This window comes from Camponotus floridanus, unplaced genomic scaffold (assembly GCF_003227725.1).
Source record: "Camponotus floridanus strain SB8 unplaced genomic scaffold, Cflo_v7.5 scaffold28, whole genome shotgun sequence".
Lineage (NCBI taxonomy): Eukaryota > Metazoa > Arthropoda > Insecta > Hymenoptera > Formicidae > Camponotus > Camponotus floridanus.
In genome coordinates, this window is record NW_020229414.1 from 1,680,751 (window position 1) to 1,699,753 (window position 19,003).

The window sequence follows — 19,003 nt, forward strand, 5'->3', positions numbered from 1 at the left end:
TAGATTCCCATGATCCGATTTATATAAGTAGAAGCACATTGTGGAAAGCTTCATGGGGTAATTGAACGAGTTATTTCCAGAGTCAAACGTGTATCCGCTTTTAGTAGAAAGAAATTAATTATATTATTTCAAGAAACAAGATGTGTTTATATCTCACGATTCATGTTTCATCTATGGATTTTTTAAATCTTTTCTAACAGAATTACACACAGAGTAAGCTTCTCATTTAACGAGTTTAACACAGGTTACTGTTAAATTTGTTAAAATCCATTTAAAGAGATAACATTTTTTCATCAATCTGTAAATTTGAGAAAATTTTTAAAAACAATCTAAAATTTCGATACTGATCTTCCGACGTTTCTATTATATATAGAAGAAAGAATCGAATCCAAAGAGTAATCCGGATGCTCTGTATGTAAAGGGGACTTAATACGTCCGAAACATCCGCATATTACGTATTATAGATAATTTATTAGCGCAGGGGAATTTTGAAAGACTCAAGTTCCGTAGATTTGAAGCAATATGTTGACGGTAACCGCTTCAAGGAAGGACGCGCCAATGAACGTAGTTCGCCCTAGCTGCACCAATTCCCAAATACGCTGTCGGAGCGATCCTGCGGACCTTGGTATTCTGACCGAAAGATCTCGATACAACGATAATCCGATGTTAAGGCACGGTCGGGACCGCAGCAAAGGCGCCGTGATAGAAACGACTGTTTCGGGAGTTGCGAGAGCTTCCGGCGTAGACAGCGAACTTCATCGCCTAATAGTATTAAGTCGTAACGTTGTAAGACGCCGTGTTTCGCGTGAATTTAATTTCAGGACGGGAGACGATACGACGCTCCACCCTGCGGTCGTTTAAAATTAGAGGGTAGGGTAAAACGTGAGTAATCGATTCGTATAGTGGAATATATCGCTGAAAGAAACTGCGAGACGGTATTTTGCTTTTATTAAAGTTCTGTTTATCTCTCGCGTTGTTGTAATATTCATTTGCAAAAATTTACAGCCTCTCTTTTGCTGGATATCTTTTCTTTTTTTCTTTATTTTTTACCAACCGGTCTATATATTTTTTTTCCGACAAGCTAATTGCTATTCTCTCCACTGTGTAACACACGGAAATAACATTTCCATATATTAAAGTACTTTGCGATTTACAGAATTTTTCATTCGTCAACGGTGAAAAAATTACGTTTCAATTTACACGCTCGCGAAATGATCGTGCAAAATTTGAACGGGCCGCGTGTCGAGAATTTTGACAGCGCGCATCTAATCGCGAATAATTTCGCACTTCAATTATGCGTATCAGCGCGAGCGATTCGCAGTGACTTGATAAGCGGGTCCAGCTCGCGGTAGATGGAAATCCTTACCGCTGGCAAAGATAACGGGAATTGTAGCGTCGAATTTACATTCGGTACTTGTCTCGCTTAACTGACATTTGCGGAAATGTCGGGAATGTTTGACACGGAATATCTCCAGATACGGTGCTTAGAGACTCTCGCATAAAATAATCTCCTGGCGATTAGTGTTTCGCTGGATATCCGTGTCTTAATCAGATCGGACATGAGGTAGATTGTAAGAGGAGCTCTTCCTTTCATCGATTGAAACGTTAAAGTTGTTATCGCGATATTCACAGGGTGGATGGCGAGGAAAATCGGACGTGTTCGGCGCGCGAAAAAAAAAAAGGCAGGATCAATTCGCGTCAATCAGAACGAATAATAACGCCACGGTTTCCCTTTTCCGATATCACGAGACACGCGAACATCGTGACGAAGATAAGCGTATCCGTCAGCGCGTAGATTAAGAGCTTAGCGCTCTCGAGCCGGTAGATTAGCGCGGAATTAATTCAGTTAATTGCACGAAGAGGACAAAAAAGAAATGTACAATAGCGCTATCAACGGATTAATATGGCATTAATCACAGTAATAGCATAGGCGGTGTCACGTTGCCGCAAAATTACGCGACGGAATCTCACGACACATTACATAATCGCACCCCGCCGGGCTGCGATGATGTATTTTCTTCTCGCGTGACGAATACGCGAATGCCTTTGACCTTTCACCCTCGCTCTGCTGTTGCGCGTTTTTAACATCTTCCCTTTACACTTTATTTTCCTCCCGCCCCCATCGTTGATAAAAGCGATTTCCCACCGCGACGTACTACGTTATTAAGGGATATCGATTCGCGACGGATATCGCGCTATTTATAATCGCGTGCGGGGGCGGAGAGAAAATGAAGAATGTAACGAAATCGACGAGGTCATTTCGGAATACCTGAGGAAGATCGATCAATCCATTAACGGTATAAATGCGTCGCCGCACAATATAGCACCCCTTCGACGATCAAACATCGAAACACATAATGTTTATATTTGACATCGCTTTAAATAAACTGAGACAATCAGCAGTTGTATGCAATGTCGAGTTTGTTCGAACGAGATCAATAGATTCGATTTATATGTACATAGTCAACACATCAAGCGGCTTTGACGGCAATAACCGTCACAATCGATAGGCAGCTTGCTTAAGTTTCTATTAGCTACAGTTCCATAATAGCTCACGCGTCAATTAAGATAATTATAATCCGTGTAAATATTTGTTAATATTAAATATAACAAATATTAAATGTTAAATATTGCAATATTAAATAACAAATATTAAATGCGCGCGCAAAACGTTCTTTAAGCGCGGCATTTGTTAGCAAAATGCAATTCTTTCTTTAAGCCATCTCACCTAAGACGCTCAAGATTTATGAATAAAAAATTTTCGTAATAAAAACTTGAAATAATTTTAAGCTTGCGGAGAATTTGCAATTGCGATGTCGAATTAATGGTAATATATGCAAAAAAGGTGTAAGAAGGTGTAAGAACGTGTAACACAGAACGAGCATGCAGATTTAAGAGCGCGACATAAGCCGCGTGTCCCTCTTAAGTTTTAGAATATTCGAAAAATTACAACATCTCCCGACTCCCTGTTCTCGAAACTCGGCAAGCGTACTTTATTGCTCCAACTTCGCCACTTAAGCAGGAATATAAGAACGCGAATTTATCGTACAGGCTTGAATCCTGGCGAAGTCGACGCGGTGGCGATAAACGAAAAACGAGCACCGCATGTGGCCGCGTATGTCGTTACTCGAGAGTGCAAAAGCGTAACGGCCACAAAACACATTTCTTATCAATGTCCCTATCGTGATAAGATTGCAGTTTGAACATATTTACCGAATTCCGCGACGTGATATCTCCATTTCCCTCCTGTCGGAACGAAGAAATCGTGACTGAGAGTAGTAAGCTTCTCAGCGAGGAAATCGAAGCTTGGTACGAGACGGCATTTCCTCCTGCAAAGCAATCAAACAAACAGATTGTAATGAAGCTCCTAATTTTTGCGCACATGTTTGCCTTATTGTCGTATTTCATAAATATGTAAATATCGCAACGTTCAACGAAACGTAAGAATCCAGCCCTCTCTAGACGTATTCGAGAATCCGCCGGTGGAGATTCTACGAGATAATAGCGGCAATCCTATCTCCGTCAAAACACTGAGAATTTCCGAGCGCGCGAGATTTATGATCCCCGTTGTTAACTTAACACCCCCAACCCCATAGCGATACAATTTCATTATTATTAGCGCAATGAGACGACATTAACGGACGACATTCTCCGCGCTGCGGCACAACTTGCGCGTAAAATCCCGCAGCATTCCGCAGAACTTGCGAAATGGCCGATTGCGACAGTTATAATCTCGCGGAGACGATTACCGTTACCGTGAAATTGCCAGGCTAAATGCAGTCGGTCAATGCGAGCCGCCGCCCGCGATACCTCCCGTCCTGCCGTTGCTAATTAGAATTGAGACGGGTCCGACTTTAACGAGTGATACAAGGTGTGGGGGAGTTAATGCGCCAGACTGTAAATGGAACCGTTAATTTCTGTCGCTGCCTGTCACGCTGACGAGTCGCGTTGCGCCTCGACGAATTACAGAGCCGTCTCGCCGCCACCAGACACCACGGTGATAGTCGTTAAACGCGGTAAATTGAGAAATACATAATGGGACGTATGCTGTTTTTATTGCGTCGCAATTCGTCTGAAATAGCGAGGATAAAAAAAATAACTGTGCGCAATTATCGTGGAACTTGGAGGCGTCGCTTGAATAAATGTGCTGCGAAAAGAAAGCTTTACTGACCTGCATACGTTTTTTTTTTTTGTCAGAGTATTTCACAATTTTCAATGCAGGCAAGCGAACGTTCACGTATCCGTCGAAATTTCAGAATAAAATCTGTATACTTCACTTCTTACATATGAATTCCGTAGGATGCAATAAAATGCAATCCTTTTAAAATTAATGGCGTCATTGTATATGTTATGTTGCAAACATTAATTCGATATAAAGAGCAGTTATAGTAACAATTTGCAGTTGTTCGAAACAGACCAACTCGATAGAGAATAACGCGCTGAATTTTGTTCTCGTTTTCCCTTCGGGATGCATGAGAAGCAAACTGAGAGAAAAAGACGAGGGGGAGAAGGCATAACACGATTAAAGTGTTTCCCATCGAGAAAAAGCAGCGATGATCGGTCGGTTCTCGGGAAATGGATCGGCTTCTCGTGCAAAAGAATATACTTGTTTGACGATATCCATCTTGCCGATCTCGAGTTCGCACTAAGACTTGGCGGAGTTCACTTTACGTAGAGGTACAGAGCAGAGGTTTATGGAGGTGCGAGGAGTACCGAATGAAAAGCCGACCAGATACGGGTATCAAATGGGGTGGAGAAGGATGGGAGACGCGGGTAAACTGGATCGCCGGAGAAAAATTACGGTCAGTCGCGGCGAAATAAACAACAAGCCGGGGCAAATCTATCCTTATAAATCACGGGGCAGCCGATGTCGTCCTTCGTGTCCCCTTCTTTTTACACGCCCGCTCCCGTTCTCCACCAACGGAATCTACGAAGCGGAATCTTTATCGCAACCGTTGCCTTCGCGCGTGAGCTATCGGGATTTAGAAAGCTTCTGAGGATCATGATTCTTTGCGGGACGTGCGGATAATTCCTGGGAAATTCCTCATGATCGACAGGACAAACAAAAGGTACCGCGGATCCTCAGAAATCATTCGGAAACGTAATATATATCTGACATTTTGTTTGTGTGTTAATCAACTCGCCCCCGAATCGTGTATTAATTTCAAATACGCTTACGTCGGGCTCTATGGCCTCCACACGTCCAATATTAACGTAAGATTTACGACACGGCGCGACCATAAGGGATCAAAGAAATCAACGAGAGTGTATATTCCCATTCTCTGAACCTAGGGCCATTCCTTCACCGCTCGTACTCGCCACCGCGTGCGCGGCGAATAATAAATATTTTATCGCTGAAATAACCGCGAGAGATATGACCATGAGGACGTATGCGCTGGTCTACGATTGCCCGTATTTGTTCGTTCCTTGGCAAGTGGAACGAGTGGCAATTTACTCGATTTAGTAGATTACGTGACGCATGGTGCTACTTACGTCGAAGGCTCGACGGCGATAGCAGATTTATGCTAAAAAATCCTCGTAAATTTTATCACATATTTCTCAAGCTACATGCTTTTAAAATATATCAGCAATTACAAAATTATAATTAAGAGGAATGTTGATTAAAATCGTAGCAATTAAACACTTTATATTACTTATGGATTTATGGCATGCACATATACATGCTTAATTAAATATAAAAAAAAGCGAGATTAATATTAGATTTATATTTTAGATAATTTTTTTCACCTCTCAATAGATCGCGTTATAAGAAAATTAATCATTCAGCTCGCTACGATACAAACGTTTCAATCGACTTGATGTGTGCTTTCAAAGAGAAGCCATTGCTTCAATGGAGGAAGTGAAATACGAGTTTAGGGTTTTATAAAAAAATCTTTATAGCAAAACGTACGGCGACAGCGCGCGTTTTTATAAGCCGCGAGTGTCTCTCTTTAAGATTTATTATTTATTACACGTAGTCTCCATTGTCGTAACACCTAAGATTGAAGTCGAGTCTTCGTTTCTCGTCGTTTCCTTCCGTTTCATAAAATAGAAGGGATCCCTCGTGCCTTACGACCCTCAAAGAGGCGAAGAAGAAAGACGCCGCGAGCTATTCGATCCATTCCTCGTAAAGAACGCCCTTTTATCCGTGACCCTTTGGAGGAACCGATCGAGCACCCGGCTCTTAAAACCCAGACGACAATCGACAGAACCGATTGGCTTTTCCCATCTAATAATCGAGCCTCCAAGCCGATTGATCGTTGCGTACAAATGACGGAGATACATCGAATTACTCCATAAAAAAACAACAAACACGATAAAAAATTCCCGTAATGAAGAGGAGAAAATACAAACTTACGCAAAACGAAGCGATGAGAAGAGTCGCGATAACGATGAGAGCACGATCGTTGCTGGATTATTCGAGCATGATTCGATTGTCACGCCGAACATGATTAAAAATTGCAAATCACGCCGGATCTGCAGTGCTCGCTGATTTATACGTGATCACTTTTGGAAAAAGGGAGACGATAATTCTTCGCGAGAGAGATGAGTTTATTAATTCATTAGTATTGCAATCATTTTGAACGAAGCGACGCATCGATCGCACAATCGCCGATATGGCATCGGAAAATATAATAATTTACGTGAAAATATAATAATCTACGTACGCATCTATATCACGTATAGAAAATTTCGCATTGTCACATTTAATTTAAAATAAATCCGCGTTAACTCGATGATATCCGGACATCGACTGCCCCATCGAGTTTTCCCAAGCGTCCTTTTCTCACGGCATGAATGTTGCATTGTGCCGTCGCCACCGGGGCTGCTACATCATCCATGTAACGGAAGCGTCCGTCGACTGCATCATCCGAAACTCGAGTATCGGACAAAGCGAAATTCGAACCATGTATTTTGCAGCGAGTTGAATTATGCCTAGATAGCAACAACAAGATGCCGCGCGACCGCAAGCGAAATCGAATTTTGCATATCTTAGTAGCGGTCTAGCCGATCGTTAGCTGGCGAGTGACGTTAGATCGACAGACATGCATTCCTTATACTGCATCATAAAACCGCTTACACAGAGTGTTCTGTATCTACAGTACTGCTGGCAACCATTCATTCTAATTTGGAAGTTTATCTCCTAAATCGAACAGATCGTCACAAATTTTAAACAAACATTAAATATTTATGACAAAATTATAAGAATGTGTTTCATTAATAATTTTTTTTACCTCGCGAATTTATCCTCCATTGCATTAGGCAATTTCACGCGTTTAATTCCGTCTCCCCTAATTCTTTTAATAATTTTTACGAGCAATTAAAATGTTATCTTAATATTATGCTTGTCCTGGAAAAGAATCCTGAAGAAAATGGAGAGTAATCTCTGTGTTTGCAAAGCTAAAATCGGTTACTGACGAACAGCGGATAATTGCGTTTTCATCATGGATCGGTGGGGTTACAGCAAAAACCCGGTTAGAAACCAATTGGCGAGGAAGAAACGTTTTTCGTCGACTTGGCAATTAAACTTTTGGTGAATCTCCACGTTATTCGATGCGTTATTAAACGTTTTCTCGCGCTAAAGGCCAACTATGATTACGTTGTAACGGCCGTTTTTGGAAACTATCGCTTGCGCAAGAACACCAATTTGGAAACAATTAGATCAGCGATTTCTACAATGATACTTCATCGGCACCGCCCCGGTGATATAATTGGCAAAACACGAGTAGTCGGTAGGTGGCTGTTTTTGCAAAGTGTTCGAAATAGAGAAAATTATTACTGCTTAATTTTCAATTCCATCCTCATATCTGTCCAACAGAATTTCTCGTTATGCGATTAAAAACGACGAGATATAAAATTATTGCTATTACTATGTGTGTGCTGTTATAATTTTTAACATAATTATCGATCAATTTGTGAATTCGTAATTAAAATAATTTTTTATTTATACTTTATTATATATTTATTATAGCACATTTTTTCTCCCTGAAAACGATGTGCATAAAAGATTTTATAAAATATATATAAATATCTTTTATTTATATAATTCGATTCTTTTACAGAATAAAATTGTTGCACAAGATTTTAGGATTATTTTCTTTTGAAACATTTATTTATATGTTATATAGACACTGAAAGTGTTAAATATAGCAAACGTTCGCAAAATACTAAAAATATCGGTGTTGTGAAAATTGTATTCAATAACCTCACGCTTGCAATATTTCATGAGTCAGTGTATAATTTTCAATCCTGTTGCGCGCCATGTCAATCAAGAGAATCTGATAGGTTTGGATAGGTTTCCAATCTACAGTCCATTTACCATGAAGGATAGTAATTTGGAAATTGCGAGATATTCGATGATTTACCCGATGATTACTCGTGGAATCACAAAGAAATTCTTTCTATAAAATGTCAATGTTAAAAATAACTATCTCGATATTCGAGAAAATATTTTAAAATCAACAATCAACATTTTTTATTGCAATCATCCGTTGGATCAAATATGTAGGGAAAAGTGTATGCACGGATCTTAATAAGAGTATATTTTGCTTAAATCTAACATCACACACACCGACGTTTACGAATATTTCCGTAGAAATCTCTTATGTAGAGAGATAAATTATCAATGAATCGAGCGCTTCGAACCAACGTATACGTTCCGTCAACATCACGAAAAAATCGAATAAACTCCTGTCCAACTGCTTCAACAAATTTCAGTTTCACATGCTGAGAATTTCGTATTTACGTGACCAGCGTACACTATCGTGGGCTTCCTCAAATCTTCTGACAACCGCCCCGGGCGCGCAAGTGTTCCAGTTGTGTCACCCGCATTAATCTCGCTATTGGAAATGTTACTTCGTTACACAATCACATTACGTAAACGCGAAAAGATGAGAAGAATAAAAAATGGGAACGATCAAAAAATAAAATGTTCATAATTTGCAAAATGTTGCCAATGCTAATATAAATTACACGATTCGTTAGGTAAATGGAGGGACTATATAACGCAACGTTTATGAAAATTTTCATTTATTTAACCGTGTTTGTGACTTAGATATTTGTGAGTTTGTGATTTATATATTACTTGGCTTATCCAATTTCCATGAATATTTAGTATTTGCGAGCTTGCTCACGTATGCGCTTCTAAAATATTCCTTCTCACGTCTATAGAATATGTACCGTCCCTTGTAAAAATATCTCTAGAGAATCCATACGCAGAAAGTACATACGCTCGCGATATTTTAACGATTCCCCCTGTCTGACTGTTACCAACAGCATCGTTTGAGCGAAAGAAAAATCCATACGAGAAAAACGCGGAACTTTTTTAAAGAAACAAAAGGGACTACAAAAGAGTACGAGGCTGCATTTTGTTTTCAGAGACTCCAGCGAGAGGCCAGACTGCAATGCCTCTGGTAGAATAGTATTTACTTCGTATAAACAGAGATGGCTCGTATTTAATCATTCCCATTTCTGTACGATAACAACTGTCGCATACAATACACGTTGACGTCTGCACTTTGATTGCCATATTTGTTCAGATTGTCGAGGACAGAGAGAAAGGATAGCTTCAAGAGCAATATTTCTTCAAACGCAAGATCAACGCAGGATTCGATGATAATTGAAAACGGAGACATCTTGGATCGCGAGAGAAGGCAAACATAAAGTTTTCTAGAATCTAGAAACATTAATTCGCGGCGCGAAGAGATGAGCGATTATTAAGAGAAAATGACTTCGTTAATGAATGTCTTTGCGATATCACGATCCTAGAAAGAGGAACTTGAACGAATAACTCGGACCGAATAAAACGAGGCTCTTGGTGAAAACTTTCGTTCGGAAGAGAAAAACTTTCGAGCCATTGAGAGAAGAAAAAAAAAGAGAAGAACATGAGATACGAATCGATGAAGCCTTTTTAAGGATACCACGAAGATAAGGTGAGGAAAAAAAATGACCAGAACTCGGAAGCCAGAAACGAGACAAGAAAAAGAAGACGTAGAAGTTCAGTAGGCTCGCGGAAAAAGCGGATTATGCAAATCTTCGACGACACGACGCTAAAGCCGGAAAGAGATAGTAGCGCCGATAAAAAGTTTGTCCTCAGGTGAAAGTAAGTACTAGTCGGAGATATCAGTAATTGGGTTTAGCGGAGTATTATTCTAGGAAATCTCGCAGACCTTGAGGCATTTGGTTCAAGTATCTTTAAACCGTGCAGATAATGAGGAAGGATAACAATTATTCATCGCATTTTCAAAATTGCATTTACAAAATACTTTACGACAAACATAAAATGTTTTAAACGCAATTTTGTTACCCGATGATCGATATGGAAGAATAATGGATCGCTTAAAATCTGACAATATAAAATTAAAGGGGAAAGGTAATATAAAGCTTTCTGGAACAAATAAATACGTATAAGAGATATAATTCATCCATTATTAATCTCGCGTACTAAACTTTACCCGTTATCTCGTAAATTTTCGTACATCGAAGTTGTTACCACAGGCGTTCCATTCTTTGCTTCGCATTCTCTATCTTTCGTTTATCTCTCCTCGTGCTCTCCTCCTCGCCTTCGTCTTCGCCAACACTAGTTACAAGGTGCGCGTCCGCAACTTTGATAACTTCGTCGGCGACCAAGAGTATCGTAGTTGCGGGACCATAATTTATTTCTCTCTGCTTCTTGTTAAGGTAAAAGGAGAGCGATTAACTTTGTCAAAATGGTACAGGACAAATTTACCGAAAGAAGAGTCTCGACAAAGGAGTGGGTTAAAAATAAAGAACGATATAGATTACTGTTCAACTCATTCTATTTCAATTTCTATGGCAAATGTGGAGAATTAAGGTAAGAGATAGAAAACGAGGACATTTCAAAATGTACTTTTTTTTAACAAAATTTTTTTTATATAATGTGTACATATATATTATCGATAATGTTTAAGTTATAAATTTTAACAATTTAATTTAAAGAATTAAATATGTAAATAAAATTAAATATAGAAATAAAAATTAAATAAATAAAAGACACACATAAAGTTTAATTTTTACTAAAGTTTTTTAAAGAGCAAAATTTTTCGCTATTGCTTGAAAAAAATGTATGATAAAATTGATGGAATAGGCAGAATGTGAAGGATGAACAAGGGGATCGAAAAGCTGAAACGGATGACGCTACGGTTCGCGTAAAAGCGAGGTCCCCGGGATAGAATACGTAATCGCAGCTTCTTATAAGTGGTGCAGCCTTGTAACCGGGGATTTTTCTCTCTCGGAAATTCGCGGAGCGAGACTTGCGTGACACCAACGACGTGAGAAGGATCTAAAGGATCTAAACGGAGCACGTGATTCCGCTATTTTCGCAGCCTCACAAACGGGATCGATTCTCCATTTAGGAGCACTGTCTTCGGGCATAAATCAATGTACTTTGATCATTTATTTTATATCGACATTCTCTAAAGAAATTTAACCATTAAACTTTATTTCATACACACAAACGAAAGCATTTTAATTTTTAAAAATACATATGAGTGTGTACGTATGTATTGTATACATATGATAGGATTAACAATTATTATAATAATAAACAAATATATACTTGATTTTCCCTTAACTTGAAAATAGTTACAGCGCATTTACATATAGGTAAGATAAAGATCGCAATTCGATTTGTCACATTTATGGTTTATGATGTTAGAATCGCTTAGCCTTCGGATCGTAAGACTAAGGAATCTACCCTTTTAAAGGCCTCAGGGCAAACCTGCGTGACACCAGCGACGTGAGAGGGATTTAAAGAGCGCGCATCCTTCCATTCGCCGACTATCTCGATAAACGGGTTTGAGATTCTGTCGCCCAAGACTATCGAAGGGGAAAAATATTATGATCGCGCGACGATGTCATGTTTTATAAGCAATTTAAACCTCCTCTACATCTGTACCGTTATCGTTCGTCATGTTTCACCGGCATTTTCTCTAATATCGCGTGGCAGGAGCGTTCCTCTGGAAAACGCCATAAATTTCAACGACGATATTTCTTAATGGGAAAATACGGTTGCACGCTATAAGGAAAGCCGGAAAGGTTTGATTTTGTCAGGCTAAACTCCTCTCGTCCCGCTCCGTTAGACGAGCGACGAAACGAGCGTCGAAATTGTACGCCGCGACCTCGTTTACACTTAACTACAAACTAGAACGTCGCACGATATTGCTATTTCCGGCCGCGGAAAAACAAATAAGGTAGATGCACCGGGAGCAGATGTCATTTGGACGCGCGGATTGTAACGAGATTTCCTCGGGAGGCCGCGAATTTGCTCTTGAATATGTAAGTTTATTGAAGAGAAGAGCACCACGAGAAGTGTCATTAATATCGTCAACGATCTCGAACGAAACACCCGGATATTACCCTTTGAAGCGATAAGAAATTTTTGATTCAATAAATAAACAAGCTATGCGTTATAAAACCAAGCAGCAAGTTAATTTTATCACTTCAGGATTAAGGATCAGAGACGCGATCTCTTAAAGTTACAACAACGTCTCTTATAAAGTCTACCCTCGTCACTCGCGGGAATTAAAGTTGCGACGCTTATTAAGAGGTTGCTTGTTAACGGTGTATGGATAATGAATATTTACTCGTCAGCGCGCCTCCTCGCGATAAGAATATTCAAGTAGAATAAAAGCTGCTGCATTTTAAGCGCGGTGGAAGAATAAAAGAAATCCCCTTGAGGGGAAAGGACATAAATCACAATTTATCATTCAATGTAACTATCTCCCGAGATATTTCTCAAAATATGTTAAGCTGAAGATAAACAATTTTAATTGGTTTCTCGTGGAATAAATATATATATAAATAAATAATCCAACTGTTATAAAAGTAAAGTTTTTATATAAAAAGTAAAGCAACGAGATACACGTTGCTCACATGCTCAAAACTGAAACTACCATATTATTATATTTTATAAAAACAAATTAAAGCAAAGGGGGGAAGAACAGCGCGAGTTGAATAAATATTATATACATTTGCGCATATTTGCGAAAAAAGATGTAGCAGAAAATTCAAAAACAAAATTATTTATCGTCATAAAAATCAACTGAAGCGTTTATTGCGGAGGTTTCTCCACGCTTCTCTGCTTTATGCTCGAATTTTTGCGCGGCGGAAGTGTTGTTTCGCTCCAACGGGACGCACGAAAACAGTATGCATGCGCGATTAGCATTTCTGAACTGCCTTCACCGCTGCTTCATATTCAACCTGCCGGAGCCAATCAGCACGTACTCTCGGTATATGTGAATGAAAGATTCAACGCGTCGGCAAGCGTTTCAACACTTGTCTTGCGTATAATCCACAGCAGGCAAATGATATTCAGCTCTCACAGCTCCCCGGGGATCAAAAAGCTAAACTAGTTTCGCGTTTCTAATTTTCTCCGCGAATTTGTGTCCTGAATTAATTTAAATTAAATAGCATTGCTTCTGAAACGATAATCGGAACGAAATTCACCGCACTTTTCAGAGTGTTAGATAAGTCAAGGGCAGATGAAATGAGAGCGCGCAGTTTACCAGCATTTAATCCCGACGCCAATTTTAACCGCAATAAATCAACATGATATGCACATCCGCGGATAATTACAATTTACATTTTCAGAGAGCTTTGATACAAATACATGTATTTATCCTGGGTAAATAAAGACCACTAAATTTACGCATAAGCGATCATGTATCCACTACACTTGAAGGATTTCCGTCAACGTGCAATTATTATCCGCTATATAAATGAACAAAGTGATTATATTTGCCTCGATTTTGTGCACTACAACACAGGCGTAACAATGTTGTAACGCTTCACAATTTCGTTAATTATTAAAAAAAAGCGTATTAACTTGTTTACTCGTCAAAAATCAATAATCGACGCAAAATTGGCCACATGTAGACGTATAGTTATTATATTTCAAGCGCGTAAAGTATATTCATTTGTAAAATCGTATATAACCGATTGTACTCGGAAGTTAATAGTTGTAATTACAAAGATAATTACCGCCAAGACACGTAGAAGAGCCGACAACGTCGGAGAGCCGGATTCCTTTACTTTATAAAAAGCGTAATTGAGAACAGAAAGAAAAAAGAGGAGATCGCACCAGAAGAAGAAGTAAAACTAACCCGGCGCGTAATCGAGTTGCCGGACGAAAAGGCAGGCGAATGGCAATCGTTTCTCCTACAATGGACGGCAAAAAATTCTACAGTTGGATAAAATACCGAGCAATTGCGCGCGCTCGCGCGCGTCTCGCAAACGTCTCGCAAAGCCGACACTCGGCTAAGAGAGAATGTAATTACCGATTTAATTAATTGGACTTACGGCGACGTGGAACAAAATGGCTCGCACTTTCTCGGCCTCCCGGCAGTTACGCCGAGTTATCCCGGAGTGGACCCTATTTGACGATGATAACAATGAAAGCATATCAATTATGAAGCCCCTCCTACTTTCTCGTAAGTAATTCCATTGTATCGAAATCGATAGGAAAGAGATCGGATGCCGTTTTATGTATTATAAACCCGATCAGGTATGATGATTAAATCGCGACAACATTCACGCGAATTCTCGATTCAAATGTAACCTTGGACCTTTACGCCTTTGTGTACATTTTATCATAATAAAATAATTATAAAGTGTGCGGCGAGCTTATCTCGTTTTCTCTTTGACGTTTCATCGGCGAAAAACTTGCGATTATTTCGTGAAAATTTATGATTTATAAATAAAAATTCGGGTTATCATATATATTATTTTAGAGTATAATCGCTAAATATCAAGAGAAATTAAAATGAGGATTTAATTCCGGAAAGCAAGAATATTGAACAATTTGTATGATACAAGTAAGGAAATAAATTACGTTTATATTAGCATATTTTTGGTACGTCGAAAATTGAATCCCGTCGCGTAACTTTCTAGTTTTATTTTGGGTTTACTCGCTGCAAAGATTGTGCCACAGCGCGGTTTACAAATCTATAAATATCACTTAAAAATCTATATCGCGAGATTTTTTCGCTACAAAGAGATTTTTTTATGATGACAGAGAAAAACTCTATCGTTTTCTATATTTTTTTTTTTTTCAGAGAAAAAAAGAGCTAGCTCAATTTTTCACCGTTGACATGCACGAAACCGAGTACCGACAGCGACTAGGGTGGCTCTCGGATAATATTGACACGAAGGGTTGAATGTATGCGTATGTGAGAAAGAGAGAGACAGAGAGAAACAGAGAGAGAGAAAGAGAAACAAAGAGAGAGAAGCAAGAAGAGAAAGGGAGGCAGGAGGGGATGAAACGAACGAGCTATGCGAACGTGTTTCGTGCATGTATTTCACACGGGGGTGTTTACATCGAGCACATCGTTGCTTCAATGTCCTTCCCATGGCCGTGAATTAATGTTGATATACATGAAACGCGGAGAACGCGAGAGCATCTACGTTTCATTAATAAAAACTATCAGGCTGAAGATTAATTATTATGGAAATCTACTTTTAATTAGTTTTATGTCCGCACGAATGCATTGTTGACATATAATTTTTCACCTGACAGGCATTGTAACAGGAAATCTGCCAATCTGCAGAGGGAATATTAACGAGATAGCAAAACAAATTAATTGATTACCTGGGCTTCGATTAAATCGGTACCTTCATCGTTTCCAGTGACATTGAAATGTCGTAAATGTCAAAAGGAGAATTAATTCTGTACGCTCGATACGTCGATAATTAATATAGTTACTGCAAATCGTAGATAATTAATGCGATCAAATAATTGGACATTATTAACAGTCAATCCCCCACAATAGATATTCCGCGTACGCGTAAATTCCATATTAATTTAATAGCTTCGAAGTGTCAGATATTATCTCGCGTATGTTAAATCGCCACCGCTCGGGAGTGATCCCTCAAGTGGTAACCGTAATACCGATAATCTTGAATACATACGATCGATCTATAAAGGCATCGCAAAACACCGCGTTTAATCATCGCGTTGATCCCGTCTTTATTCGACTTGTTAAATTATCAATAGCAACACTCGTTCTCCCAATTCAAAATCGATTGACGTTACTAACTACCTCCAAATTCCCAAAGGACTCGGTGAAGAAAGGCTTAACGGAAGACAAAGGCATTTCGCTTGTTCATGACGGCGAATATAAAGGATAGCCTTTTGTCTGGTGTGAAGAGGAGAATCTCCTCTTCAGCTTTCGGATAATATTGACATTGAACGGAGGGTTTGTCGTAGACGGACGAGCGACGTATAATTCACGAGCAGGAGTGTTTACGTCGCGGGTGCGCCCCGCTGGTCCTCGCTAACGACATTCACACCCCGGCTTTAACAAGTCGGCGAATAATTCAGTGCTTTAATTACGACGTATGTCCCGAGGGCAGCTCAATATTGCAAGCGGCACAGCGCCTGTCGGTAATGCGCTTCTTCACTGTCGGTTAAGCACATGTGTACACACATACACACACATACATATATATATATATATATATATATATATATATATATGTACATAAAGAGATTCGTGTTTGGTGAGAGACCTGTCGAAAACATTCGTTCTAACTTTTCCTATTCTTTAACGCCGCTCTCTCCACTTCGTTCCTCGCTTTATCAAAACTGCTCGAATTGACTCGAGGATTGCGAGAAATATCGTCTTCAGGATCGAGTGCGCATTGTTTCCGTCTCATCGATATGTCCCAGAAAACACGACAAGCTAGACATTTTCTCTACAAGACAAATAACTCCAAAATATCCAAGCTCTCAATATTAAAAGACTCACAGAGCATTGCTCATCATAATTTCAATATCTCATACGTATGATCGAGATTCCTCTCGCGATGAAATATTGCACTAGTAATAAGCAAACATTTATTCTTACGTACATAAATAGCCTTGATGCACAGCCAAAAGTCAGCGCATCGTAAATTCTCAAATGGAGAGAAATTTCGACGGCATGTCATAATTCTCGAGTCTCTTACCGAAAACGCTCCTAAATTCGGCATTTGGCCGTTCTATTTAATGTACCTTAGTGTATAATCATTATTTACAGATGGTACTTTAATAAGCACAAAAGCCTATGGCACTTATGGCGGAATCGTTATTTAAAGTCCATAAGATTTCCAGTCTACTTGTATAATGTAAGCGATAATGTAAATACAATATGTATTTAAAAGAATTTACACACCCCCGATTTGTAAGATTACTCCAATTTTTTCCTATTTTTTTCTCAATTTCTTTTATTTCTTTCGTGTTGACGAAAGCATCATCTGCATAATTCATATTTTTCAGCGCAGTCAATATATATTGATTCTTATATCAATTTCTTCTTCCCTTTAAACTTAATAAATACCCAGCAGGAAATTTTAACGTGGATCCAAAACGAAAAAAAAATATCTTTGCTCTTCTTCATCGATATTCTTAATGCTGAAATTACAATGTGTCGATATAGCCTCCGTTCTGTAAATCCACACAAGTTGCCTGCCACTTTTTTTGTCGATCGTCCAATTATTTTTGATGGAGCGGATAAAATCGCCGCATTGCTCGTTGAAAACGACCCTGCTCTATGGCATATCATTATATTGCATCCTAACGAAAAAAGGACATTCAAAAAGAGAATCGATTGAATCCAGACACTTTGGCAGTGGCGAAGAAAATTCTAAGAAAACTTCGAAAAGAATAAAATATTTAAAAGAAAGAAGAGTGCGCATTCAAATCAAGAATAAAAATCAGACATTATCGTTATTTCAATTTTCTACGATAATGGAAAAAGTAATGAAGAAGGCTCGTTCAATTTTCAAATAAAACAGAAATATTTCAAATAACGCCATCAGATCGTTATGTATAAAATGCCGAGAGAAAGGAAAGAGAGAGAAATGAAGTTTATGAAATGTTCTTATTAAGTAAATGTCTTCTTGTAACATGATTCTAAGATTATATATTTTAAGTTTTTAACGAAAAATTTATAATTGGTAATTTTACAGAATAAATATATTTATAAAAATGTAGAGAAAATATTATTATAAAATTAGCGTATCACTCCAATAATAAGTTCTCGATGTAAAAAAAGTAAAAATATTAAATATAATTTATACAAAAAGTATAATAAATGTATAAGTGGCGTACATAACTGTTTAAACACAATTGCAAATGTCGTTCTTTTTCTTGCTTTTCCCGCAGGATTTTTTTGCGGAAAGAAGGAAGAAGAAGAATAATGATTCCATTTGTATTTCAACATTCTTTATTATGTTTGAAGTTGAGTCGTGTAAAGCCGCGAGCTGTCTGCATACACTGTTCAATCATTCCCGATCGATGGAACACGGTTCGCTCGCGGAAAATGATTCCCGCTGCGTCGTTGCACAGTCGCACGACACAAGAAAACCTTCGCCAAATCCTGATTTGAATCTACACGGTCTGTAAAGTTCATTAGATTTAAATATTTATGAGATGAGGTGGCGGGTGTGTGGCCGCGTGGGAGGCTCCGGGTCAATTTGGTGGCGTAGAGAAAATGACTTCGATTCTTTATTCCCGCGGTGGAAGGCGATGCGGCCTGCGGCTGCATCTTTCTTGGGCGAAAAGTTTTCCAACCGCACGGATTACGAAAGGAAAGACGACCACCCCGGAAGACAAATGGTGGATTTAATTGGCTGAACCAGTGTTCCGCGAATTGGAAATCTTGTCGAGCGTCACGCTAAACAGCACCGCCGCCGAATTGGTTGCATAATGCGATAGTCGATTTTACTTTCAGATCGCGAGATTGTTTATTCTTCCATTTTTCCGCAACACGCGCAGTATCTTTTCGTTTTACGAGGCCTATTGATGGCAAACCCGCTCCTCGCGATAATGCGGTGATCGAATTCCAAAGGCGATATCTCGCGATGCAGCGCCGTGAAATTGAAATGTCGCGTTCAGAAAAATCGCTTTTTTTTTAAACTCCCAGCGGATTATCAACGATATTAATTGGCAATCATCGGTAATTAAGCAGACGCGCTCAAAAGTTTCAGAAAGGATACGAAAAAT

General features: G+C 39.0%; 1 long non-coding RNA gene across 1 annotated transcript in view; it reads right to left on the minus strand.

Moving 5' to 3' along the window:
• LOC112638284 overlaps positions 1-19,003 on the minus strand; it is a 213,180-nt gene that overhangs the window by 151,824 nt on the left and 42,353 nt on the right. Inside the window, exon 2 of the long non-coding RNA XR_003122937.1 lies at positions 3,214-3,329. This is a non-coding gene — a long non-coding RNA (uncharacterized LOC112638284). The remainder of the gene's footprint in view (positions 1-3,213; positions 3,330-19,003) is intronic.